This window comes from Anolis sagrei, chromosome 1 (assembly GCF_037176765.1).
Source record: "Anolis sagrei isolate rAnoSag1 chromosome 1, rAnoSag1.mat, whole genome shotgun sequence".
NCBI lineage: Eukaryota > Metazoa > Chordata > Lepidosauria > Squamata > Dactyloidae > Anolis > Anolis sagrei.
This window is the reverse complement of record NC_090021.1, coordinates 263,431,042-263,442,989: the sequence shown is the minus strand read 5'-3', so window position 1 is coordinate 263,442,989 and position 11,948 is coordinate 263,431,042. Positions and strand designations below refer to the sequence as shown.

The window sequence follows — 11,948 nt, the reverse complement described above, 5'->3', positions numbered from 1 at the left end:
TCTACCATGTTTTTACTCAAGCATCCACTCAAACAGCTGTTATGCTGCTTTATAACAGTTTTGAAAAGAATTTCAATAAAGAACCTGAAGCCACATCTGTGACAAAATTAATCAGATGTGTGTTTGAAGATATCGGGAAACTATTAAGATAACCAGCATGTAGCTTTCAATTGATTACTGATTTTCCAAGTACTTCAGGGAGATCAATAAGCATAAGCCCATAGTTTTACGCCTATCTTGTTGCAAGCACAGCATATTTTCTGGTAGAAATATTAGACCTCATTGAATCAAAGCCTATCAAAGTCAATAGAAAACTTTTCACTGACTTTCAAGGGCAGGTGGCTCTAACCTCTGCAATCTGAGCAATCTTCATGAGCACCCATTATCAAACCGGAATCAAATTGTTCTGTTTTTGCGGTAAGAGCCCCTCTACCATCAGAGAGACTATGACAGAAAATCAAATGGAAAAGAACTCCACTTTCATACCTGTCACTCTAAGCAGACAGATAAAAGGGGAACAGGCAGGAGTGGACATTGATGTGGAATACACAGAGATAAAAAGTAGCACTTGATTTAAATTTGGTGTTTTGTTGGAAAATAAAATGGTAATTATTTGTAAGTTTAAACTTGTGGGAGATTTTCACATACCTATACCTTGCACCCCACACTGGTATCATCATGTTTGGTTGAAATCAAATCTAGGGGAGAAAAACTGCAATACATGCATTCAGTTTTTTTTTCTATTGGGGTCTTATGTGGGGAGAGATAGTCTTGGTAGCAGAGCATTTGGAGGATGGCTTCAGGCCACAAAAATGGGGCACAGGAGGTGCACGTGGTCTGTGGACACCACTTTCTCCATCCCGGTTTAAACAGCTTCACAAGTATTTGAAAACAAACCTAAGTATTTGACATCAATGGTAGGAAATTGAGGTACTACATCTTGATTGTCTGGTTCATAGGCAAAGGATTGTCATGTGATCCTTTGCATGAACCAGAAGCCAGAAAGATGTCTGTCATTCTAAGCCTTGATGTTATCTTTTTCCTCCATATGTAGGAGGGTCATGAACAGAGTATATCCTTGGTCATCTAATTTTTGAGATGTTCATGCTCTTCCGTAACATGTGAAGCATGCTGCAGGATTATTATTGGGGGGGGGGGGGGGAGGCAGTGATACAGCCTGAGGAGGGGCCTAGGCTTCATGTCAAAATATGAATGTGTGACATTCTCTTATTTTTTTGCCATATAGGTCCTCATGTACAGAGGCAGCCCTAGGTAATTTTCAACGGTAAGCAAACAGTATTTTGGTGTCCCGTCCCCTCCAACCAATGACTGATATATATTTTCTGTTCATCGTGGGAGTTCTGTGTGCCATATTTGGTTCAATTCCATCATTGATGGATTTCAGAATGCTCTTTGATTGTAGGTGAACTAGATATCCCAGTAACTACAACTCGCATATGTCAAGGTCTATTTTCCCCCAAGAGCACCTCAAGAGCACCCCTGGGCAAAATCAACTATACTGCAAATGCTTACTTTGTGTAATGGGTTGAGTTGCCCCTGCTCATGTACATAGATTACCTTAGTGGATCTACAATCCTGAAACTGCCCCTGGAATAGTTTTCAAGTCTGACACTTCCCTGCCACAAAATCGGTGATTCTTACTCTTTGAGTTCACATTTATTCCCTACTTTCTGCCTGTAAAGGGTGTTGTCAACTGTGAAGCTTGGGAACATATAAAATCTCACCAAAAATTAGGGGTGAGATTTACAAGAAGTTGAATTTTCCCTAGTTTGTATTCTAATCTCAACTGAACAAAAATATAGTCTCCTGCCAAGATAGAAATGTGTTTTCTGGATTAAGAGTCCATTTTAGTTACTTTTTTGTGTATCAGAAGCAACTTGAGAAACTGCAAGTTGCTTCTGGTGTGAGAGAATTGGCCATCTGCAAGAATGTTGCCCTGGGGATGCCCGGATGTTTTACTATCCTGTGGGAGGCTTCTCTCATGTCCCTGAATGAGAAGCTGGAGCTGACAGATGGGAGCTCACCCCACTGCTCAGATTCAAACCAGTAACCTTTTGGTCAGCAGTCCTGCCAGCACAAGGGTTTAACCCATTGTGCCACTGGGGGCTCCTTTTTTAGTTAGTTATCTTGTGACCTATCGCAATCAAAGATCAAATTCAAAAACATTTGTGTCATCCTGTATAATTTCCAGCTCCTGAAACAAGTCCTGTCAGCCCCAGAAGCTCCTATTAGGTATCTCTAAGATGGGACTGGCTGCTTTGGCATTCCCACTTGGGTAAGAGTTTCAGGAGAAGTTCTATAGAAGGGAATTTCATGGTGGATGAATCCTCTGTTCCATCCACAATTTTGTTCCTGTAGCCTTCCTGAATTCCCTGCAAGGTTATTTCAATGTGTCTTTCTTGTACATCTTATATCACCTCTTCAGTTTCTATTTCTCATTTGATGCTTTTTGAAAAGATGATTTGTGGAGCTTCCATGGCAGGTTGATGAATTCTGGACTTTGGATTTTGCTTCTGATCCTCCCACAGTTTCTCCTCATGCTAAAATAAGCTCCAGAACAGCTGAAGATGTCAGCCACAGATGCAGATGAAATGCCAGGAGAGTATGCTACTGTAGCATGGCCATACAGACTGAAAATCTCACATCAACCTAAGCTACAGATCTGTCAGAAATTCCGTTGGACTCAAGGACAGCTGTGGGAGAAGTCATCGCTATGTTGCAGTGGATCTATATTGCCCATAGGGAATAGCTTACCTTACAGTTTACTTTGACATTCTGGTGCCTTTCTATAATAGTGGATGTGAGTAGGAAATAGACCAGTTTATTACTCGCAAAGCATGACCTCTAATTTTTTACCACAGGGATAGATGTAAAGCAATGCTATCTCCTTTGTATTCAGAAACTATTTAGATTCCATCTAGATCCAAACAGAAAATCATTTGCCTATGAGAAAAGTAGTAATTAAAGAAACTAAATTATTACAGAGTGATTTGCAGCAGGTGTTGGAGCTGATGCTGTGTAATACTAGCCAAGATACAAATCATCCGCTAAGGTCAATGAGAGTGATATTATCTGCTTACTTAAGGTATATTTCAGCTTATTCATTCCAATAAATCTGCGTTAGGTTTATTCCCTAAGATCGTGCTATCTCTTCTAACACCAGACAGAGAAGTTTTTTTTCTTGTTATTGCATATGAGATGGCAGCTTCAGTTTGTGAGAATATTGGTAGAAATGCAGCCATAAAGTATGGGATAAGTTGACCCATTAATGGCAATCTCAATTTCTCTCCCTTTTTGCTAGTTTTGCTTTGACTTAGGAAATATATATATTGGACTAGATCTCTCACAATAAAAATGCTAGCATACCCCGTGAGATAGATAGTCCAAAAACGTGGGAGTTATGGTTGAATTTTGGGATTTGGTGGGTTATTGTCCATAGCAGTTTTTCTCCCTCTTCCCAAAGGAGGACACAACAGTCAGAGTGGTTATAAACAGGGTCAAGGCGGAGCCTGGTGGATAAGCAATAAAACAAATAGATCGAAGCATTTGGCAGAATTATATAGAAGTCTGACAATCCAATCAATTTTGGGTAGTTTGTAGAAAAAGAAATTATTAACTTTTGAGCTCCCATTGGTAGCAATTGGCCTTTACAATCATTTTGTCATTCTGGTTGGTGCTGCTTTCTCCAGCCTTCACTACCTTACCTTGGAATTGATCTGCCCCTTCCCAAAGCTTTCAAAATTTACTTTTTTTCAAACTAATGGGCATGCTGGGAAATTGCCTAGGAGCCCCATGCTAATCTATGCACAGACGTGAATTTAACACTAATTTTCTGATCACACACTTCAGCATGTGAATCACTTGCTATCTCTGTAGAAAAAGAAAAAGTACAATTTGCAGCAGAAAGTTGGCAAGTTTGCATTCAGTAACTGTAATTTATAATCCCTAACACAAAGAAGATGCTGGAGGGAAGTGAAAAAAACTGAGTATTTGTCTCATCTGTTCGTCCCCGTCCCCCCTCCACACACACACACACACACACACACTTTCTTTTTCCAAAACTTTTATTTTTTTTAAACAATCTTATTTCAGTAATTGCATTTTTAATCAAGATCAAATTCAAATTATTGATATGGTTGCTCCCCCTCCTTCCCACTCCTAAAATGTATGCATATATGTATACATAGAAGACATATGCTTCAGAACAGTGCCTACCATAATTGTTCCCCATTACACTATTTCCCTCCCATTGCAGTGACCTTTCTTTCTCTTTCTTTCTTTCTTTCTTTCTTTCTTTCTTTCTTTCTTTCTTTCTTTCTTTGGGGTGCACAATTCCTTTTCTATATTATCTGATTCAACAAGCAGCCTAGTGTAGAATGGGAGGCCACCAGTGAGAACTCAACCATATGTACAGTAGCAATAGCTATAAGTGGTTGTGTAGGTACGCCCCAGAGTATTGCTTTGCATGGGAGTCTATAATGCTGTTAAGACTGCCCTGCTCTCAGCTTCCCCTTCTATGCATGACCATGCTAGTAAGGAATCCTGATAATTACCATTTAAAAACATAACTCCTTCACCTTTTGTTCCTTCCCTTGGTCCTCTTATTCTTCATAATTTTTGGCAGACACCTGCTTCCATTCCCTTCCTTTGTCAATTCCCTTACACCAAATTCCTTTCATTCATGAACTCATTCCTAGGCAGGCTCAGTGCCAGTTTTCCTGATCATTGTGTCCTCTCTGTTCAGTTTTTGACCCTTATTAATCTGTTGCAGAAAAAAGACCTTGTGTCATAATAAGAACTAACCAATTTTATAAGGCCTAAGCTTTCACAGAACCCAACCCACAAAGGCATGGCAAGCCTGATAGTCTTCAAGGTGACACAACTTCTTGTTGTTGTTGCTGTTGCGATTTATTTTTGCCATCTTACTCTGCTTACATTCTATCTTTCGATTCATATTCACACCATGTCCCTTTATGTTTCAAATTTTGCAAATGTTAGGCTAGTGGTATGGAAGCAAATAGGAAATAAGGCCAAAAAGATGAAAATCTTGCTTTTTCTGAGGATAAACATGCAAGAAAGACAAAAACTGAGATCTTGCATTGACTTGCCAAAATGTAAAACTTTGCTGCCTTTGCTCCTCTCTATTCCCTCCTCTCTTCATGCCCCAGCTACCTTCCTTCTGCCTCACCCCATCTCAACCATTTAGTCACCAGGAGAAGGCAATTGCTGAACCCCAAAGAAACCATATGAGTGCCATCTTCTCCATGTCTCCTGGAACAGAGAAACAGTCCCAAGCTGCCTAGCCACTCCCCATACATCTCTGGCCATTAAAAGACCATTGGTATTGCCTAAGTGGGAGAGAGTGGTCACAGGCAATGCAATTGTAGATAGAAATGCTGTATCTCTGCAACTACCATGAAAAAAACATGAAGACATAATTTCACATTATGCCTATGTATGTCACCAACAAGATTCCGGGGACGCTATTTGTAAAGAGGAAGTATTTGGCCAAATGAGAGCAGACTATATTGTGAAGTCATGAAGTGCTTCAGACTGCAAGGTCAGGTCTGTAGAATCATCATAGCAATGTCCAGCAGTTCTAGAACAAAGAAAATCAAGCTGGACAAAATAAGTGATAAAAATTCTAAGAGCCAAATGCACAAAGTGAAAGAATAAAAGATCGTGGCATGTTGGAGAGCATCCTATCTATTGCTATTTTTCAGCATGTCCAGGTAGCGGTTGGGTGATGATTATGTGGGCAAGAGAATGTATGTGTTTGCTAATTGAAAAGTAATAAACCCTTGTACAATAGTGTACTATTATATTATATTATGTTATATTATATTATATTATATTATATTATATTATATTATATTATATTATAATAGTATTGTTGTTCATTCGTTCAGTTGTCTCCGACTCTTCGTGACCTTATGGACCAGCCCACGCCAGAGCTCCCTGTCGGCCGTCACCACCCCCAGCTCCTTCAAGGTCAGTCCAGTCACTTCAAGGATGCCATCCATCCATCTTGCCCTTGGTTGGCCCCTCTTCCTTTTGCCTTCCACTTTCCCCAGCATAATTGTCTTCTCTAGGCTTTGCTGTCTCCTCATGATGTGGCCAAAGTACTTCAACTTTGTCTCTAGTATCCTTCCCTCCAGTGAGCAGCCGGGCTTTATTTCCTGGAGGATGGACTGGTTGGATCTTCTTGCAGTCCAAGGCACTCTCAGAACTTTCCTCCAACACCACAGCTCAAAAGCATCGATCTTCCTTCGCTCAGCCTTCCCTAAGGTCCAGCTCTCACATCCGTAGGTTACTACAGGGAATACCATGGCTTTGACTGGGTGGATCTTTGTTGCCAGTCTGATGTCTCTACTCTTTACTATTTTATCGAGACTGGACATTGCTCTCCTCCCAAGAAGTAAGCGTCTTCTGATTTCCTGGCCATAGTCTGCATCTGCAGTAATCTTTGCACCTAGAAATACAAAGTCTGTCACGGCCTCCACATTTCCCCCCTCTATTTTCCAGTTGTCAATCATTCTTGTTGCCGTAATCTTGGTTTTTTTTTTTATGTTTAGCTGCAACCCAGCTTTTGCACTTTCTTCTTTCACCTTGATTAGAAGGCTCCTCAGCTCCTCCTCGCTTTCGGCCATCAGAGTGGTGTCATCTGCATATCTGAAGTTGTTAATGTTTCTTCCAGCAATTTTTACCCCAGCTTTGCATTCATCAAGCCCCGCACATCGCATGATGTGTTCTGCATACAAGTTAAAAAGTTTGGGTGAGAGTATGCAGCCTTGCCGTATGCCTTTCCCAATCTTGAACCAGTCTGTTGTTCCATGGTCAGTTCTTACTGCTGCTACTTGGTCCTTGTACAGATTCCTCAGGAGAGAGACAAGGTGGCTTGGTATGCCCATCCCACCAAAAACTTGCCACAATTTATTATGATCCACACAGTCAAAGGCTTTAGAATAGTCAATGAAGCAGAAATAGATGTTTTTCTGAAACTCCCTGCCTTTCTCCATTATCCAGCGGATATTGGCAATCTGGTCTCTCGTTCCTCTGCCTTTTCTAAACCCATTTTATAATAGTATACTATTGTATAATAGTATACAATACTGCCCCGGTGGCACAGTTGGTTAAACCGCTGAGCTGCTGAACTTGGTGACCAAAAGATCAGTGGTTCGAATCTGGGGAGTGGGATGAGCTCCCACTGTCTGCCAACCTAGCAGTTTGAAAGCATGCAAACTTGAGTATAGATCAATGGTGGGAAGGTAATGGCCACATGACCTTGGAGGTGTCTATGGCTTAGAAATGGAGATGAGCACCATCCCCCAGAGTTGGACATGACTAGACTTTATGTCAAGGGGAAACCTTTAACTTTACCTTTAACAATAGTATACTATGTTCATGCTGTTGAAGATACTACAGGAAATCCTAGAAAAACACAATGAATGTGTGAATGGGGAAATGGAGCTGTTCAGAATCTATTGTACTCACTAAGACTTTGAAGCTTGTATAATGACATTTTCAAATTTTCCTAATTCCAATTTTGGGAGAAGTGCGGGGGCGGGGGAGGTTTCTCCACTGTGAAATATTTAAAATTCTTTAAATGTAGTCTATTACTTTTACCTTTCTGTGCAAACATCTCTTAGACTACTGAAGAGAGTTGGAGTAGGCAAGCTCACAGATAACCCTATGAATATAACCTTTATAGCTTGATAGATTTTTTTCCCATTCAAAACATGCAAGGATCCAAATAGCTTGAGCTTGATGGAGAAATCCAAAGGTCAAAGCCAAAGGTAAGTTGCACTTCTAGGGTATGATAGACACTGAGGAAAACAGTAAGCTGAAGTGAGATATCCAGTAAATGCAATGAGGAATGAAGCTTGAGACCTGGTAGATATCACCCTGTTTCTATTGTAAAAATGACTTTGTATAGATTGAATCTCTAGGCACAAAGGAGACATGTAAGTTTATGCTTATAGAAGAGTGTACCAGTGTTAAAAGAGTGTTCCACTCCATCTTTTAGTTAATCTATTACAGCACACAGGAAGAAATAGATTTCTTGAGTGACTGTATTATAAGCATTTACACTTAGGACAAGCAGGGGAAAGTTTTTCAAACTCTACATGAACAGGCCTTTCACCATACAAAAAAACGGAGAATGCGCCCTATTAAAAAAATAGAGAGAGGCCCAGTTCTTATGGGATTTTTTTTTGGGGGGGAGGGGGTAATGGAGCACAGTTAATAAGTGTAAAATTAATACAATTTGACACCACTTTAACTAGTCTTTAGACTACAAATCCCAGGATTCAATGGCATCAAGCCATGTTGTTTTCTGGGCAAAAACTCTGCATTTTGTGCAGAAAAGTTCAGAACAATGAATAGCTTTCAAAGACTTCATTGTTTTCAAAGACAATCTTGTAACAGGAAGAAAATTGCTAAAATTACTCATTGTTTCCTTTGGGAACTAATTAGCAAAGAATTACATCCTTTGCAGAAAATGGCAGCTCTTCCCCCTCGCTCTAGTCAAGGTATGTAGTAGCTAAAGCCAGTCAAGTGACTTTGACACATCCTTTTCCTTCCCTCTGGCATTAAAAAATACAAAAACTAATTAAATAATGAATAGTTTAGAGCGATTTCATGACACCTAAAATCTCTTGCCTAAGGCAACCACATCCTATTCCCTAATGGCTCTGTTTAACATAGCAATCAGGTTTTATTTGGGTGACCCAAACCTTTATTGTACAATGACACTCCAAAGAAGGTCTCTCTGTTTTAGATGTTTACATGATGGGTCAAGGAAAAGGGCAAACCGTTCCACATTGGAGGCTACAGCAATAGAAGCCAAATGATTTAACAACCTCAGCTGAAGGTCACATTTACACCATAACAGAACCTATCTTGGCAGGCTGGTGATATACAAAGGATGCTTTGGATCTGCTGTAAAATGTAATACTATGAGACTTTTGTTTTACATTATATAAAAACACAACAAAACATATTTTTCTAAGCATCTTTTCTTGCCAAGAAATATTGTAAATATGGTGGCATTGGTAACAGATTTCAAAACATCAGAAAAGATAAGCAGGTCATGGCAGAGGTGAATTGGAAACAATGAATTCCAATATTCTGGGTAAATTTGGGGGCTTTTTGTATCTGGTGTGTGTGTGCCTTTCTCAGATTATAGTGGGGAAGGGTTTTAAAACAATTGAGTGATGTGATGTGGAACATGAATGATTGAAAATTCCATTCCATGCTTCTCTGGAGCTTTCCTTGTCAAATCAGGTATAGACTCTGAAAGGGCAAATCCCTCATCTAGTTCTTCATAGTTTTGCTTCACTTCTCTAGCTGCAAATCCAGGCATCTCTCACCCAAGGGGGAGGTGAATGCTAAAGACTTGTTTTCAGATATAGTGAGAAGTAAATACAGGACTTCATTGAGCAGTCCATGTTTAATGCTACAATAGACAACCCGGGGAGTTGAGACATTTACATCAACTTGACTAATTTGATGATGTTGGCAGTTGTAGACCATAACACTTATACTAAATTAAATTTCTCATTTTTAGCTGATAGTAGGTGGAGAATTCTTTGGGAACAAAATGTTAGAAAGGCTACAGTGTATTCAGAACTGGCTTCAACTTATGTGGAATGTCTTCTGGAATAAGTGGTTGCAAAAAAGTGAAAATGTCACTATTCATTCCACTTGCTAACCAACAATTCTTTCCATTTCAGTTACTTATTCAGGAATCCAGTCTCAGTCTACTCAGTGGCCTTTGAACAACACAAATAGGCAACACATTTCAAGGACATGCACTCATGGTTATCAGTGTGAATCCTGAAACAGCCCCCCCCCCCACCTGTCACTAAGGCTAGACAGCATGGTAGTTTACAGGATTTAGAATGAAATAAGTTGGTTTCAGTGCTAGCACAGAGGTAACATTTATATTTATTTTGAAAATATATGAATTTGCATAATAAAAACTTACATCAAAAATTATCTCAAAGTATATTTCCTAGTTTTTGTTGATGCAAATTTTTGATAACTTCACCAAAATCAATTTCCTTAGCAAAATCATTTTTGATACACAAAATTGCAAGATGATTAAGTTGCTCTTGACTAATTCTGCTTCTTTCTCATTGATATGTTTAATTTTTATTATATGTTATGTTTTTAATTGTATTTATGATCATGTAAGCATTGAATTTTACCCTGTTAACCGTCTTGAGTCGCCTACAGGCTAAAAAAGGCGGTATACAAATACAGCAAATAAATAAATAAATAAATAAATAAATAAATAAATAAATAAATGTTTTCAATGAATTTGCCAGTCACCTGAATGATCTTTCAGCTAAAGAAATCATAACTTGTAAACTCTATGGAACCTATATATGATTTACATGAAATAGACACCTCTGAGGATGCACAGTGACACCGGTTAATATATTGGTTCAAATGGCTACCTTTGGGGCCTTAATGTTTTTGGCTTTTGATTCTTTTAAAAATCTTATGAATGCTATCAATTCTGCCCTCAAGCACATAACACATAACATTTTGCAAGACTGTTGCCTTGGAGAATTTTAATTCACACAGATCCGTCTAGAAAGAAAAAAATACAATGAACTATTGAAATCACTGGGGGTTTTTTTCTTTAAGTGATCCATGATGGAGAAAATTGAAGAAAAATGTCTTTTATATATATGGTTCATGGACCCTTAATAAATATCCTTGGATGCCTAAGTTCATGGACTATAGTTTATAAAACTCAGTCAAACCCTAACCTAAATTTTTCCTCAGATAAACATTACCTCTATTCCAAGCCTGGTGTTGTCAATATGATATTGTTTTTAAGAGCGGACATACTGTCGTTGCATGCAATGCACTTTCGTCTAAAGTGCCTTACACTTATCTAGATTAGTAACATAAATCTTTGCTCAAGTAATTTCTGCACCTGAAAATGGAAAAAAAAATGAAATGCAGTCTTACTACTAGTTTAAAACAAGCTTTTGCACATATTTAATGATATTTTTGTTGGAATTCAACCCCATGCTGCCCAAGCCTGCAGTCCTCAATGAGGAACAGTTAGTTAGCTTAGGCAGAGGGAATCCCTCCCCTCCCACACTTCTGAATGTCAGTTGGAATGTATCTATTTGTTCTCCTTCTCTTTCTGCTTCCATCCTGATTGGTGAAGTAGAATGGATATTCTTCAGGTTGCATGCCTTTGTTTACGTGCAATGAGGCAATAATAGGAAACCTACTCTGCTGACTGGAGCCAGCATGGTGTCTTGAGATGGTTTTAAGCAGCTGGTTTTAAAGTAGATATAACTGATTTTAATGTTTGTGTATTTTTATAGTTATTTATGTCCCGGCATGGAATGCTTGCTCTATATGTTGTGCTCCGCCCTGATTCCCCTTTGAGGTGAAAAGGGCGGAATATAAATGTTTCAAAAAAAAACCAAACAAATAAATAAATAACCTTAAACAAGGTTGTTTAAGAGTTCTGTTTTTCCATCTTTGTATGCAGACCTCTCTATACTCTGAGTGTTGGAGGAAATGTAGTGTTTGGAGGTTTTTCCTCTTATTTTCAAACTTAGAAGTTATGGAGTTAGAGAGAAGCTTAAACCCATTTCTTTCCTATCAAGTAATGTAGTTCTTATTTGTAAATAAACCTTTTGGCAACTTTAAGGATTGAACTCTGCATCTTTTTTTTGTTTTGTTTTTTGTTTTATTTTTTAATGGGGTATCTCAGAATTCTCAGACATGACAGGCAGGTAATATTGCCCTTCTCTACAAGCTAGTTCTAAGGTTTTCAAGATATTATGAATCTTCAGCAGAATAAAATACGTTTATGATTTTAGGTCTAGATCAGAGCCAGGCAGTGGTTCTTCGTTGTTGTAGGACTAAAACTCTGTGATCTCCAGTGATAA

General features: G+C 38.8%; 1 long non-coding RNA gene across 3 annotated transcripts in view; it reads left to right on the top strand.

Moving 5' to 3' along the window:
- Window positions 1-11,706, top strand: part of LOC132761858 (uncharacterized) — a 63,761-nt gene extending 52,055 nt beyond the window's left edge. The window contains exons 6-7 of one of the 3 annotated variants that reach the window (XR_010908947.1): window positions 1,247-1,272; window positions 9,756-11,706. This is a non-coding gene — a long non-coding RNA (uncharacterized lncRNA). Of the gene's footprint in view, window positions 1-1,246; window positions 1,286-2,549; window positions 5,833-9,755 lie in introns of those variants that run through there. The other 2 variants (XR_010908946.1, XR_010908940.1) reach the window with 2 other exon arrangements.
- Window positions 11,707-11,948: the final 242 nt, after the last annotated feature.